Genomic DNA, 601 nt, shown 5'->3' on the forward strand with positions numbered 1-601 from the left:
TTCCGGAAGGGGTTCCTCCCCACGTTTGGTGGGGGGGGGTCCCAGCCTCGGCATGGGCCCCAACAGGTGGTCCCCCCATCCTCTTTCCTTCTCCCCCTTCTTCGCCCGGCGCAGGGGGGGGGCGTCCGCTGGGGGCATTTTTTTTGGGGGCTTCTTCGCCGGGGGTTGCGAAAATTGGTTACCGACCTTAGCTCCCCCCCTCTCCAGGGCCCCCTCCCCGTCCCCCCCCCCCCCCCCCCCCCCCGGATGCAACAGGTCCGAGCCGACCCACCCTCGTAGGAGGCGCGCGCCACGCCCTGTTCTCTCCACTCCCATATGCCCTCGCCATATGCCCTCCGCCTCGACACCATGGGAGTGTCCGCCGCCGCCCCTCCTGCGCCTTGACCCTCCTCCCTCCTCCCCTCTCCTGTCGCCTCACTACTTGCGAGACTGCAGGGCTGACCCCCTCGTGGGGCTGACCTCCAGGCAGTGCAGTAGGGTTCCGACCTACTCCCCCCCCCTCTCCTCCCCTCCTCCCCCCTACCTCTCCCTGCAGGCGCCCGTGTCCCCGGCAGGGCTTTCGCGACACGGTCCCGGCCCCTCCTTCGGAGGCGCGGCACCC

Source organism: Emiliania huxleyi (assembly GCF_000372725.1).
Source record: "Emiliania huxleyi CCMP1516 chromosome Unknown EMIHUscaffold_163, whole genome shotgun sequence".
Lineage (NCBI taxonomy): Eukaryota > Haptophyta > Isochrysidales > Noelaerhabdaceae > Emiliania > Emiliania huxleyi.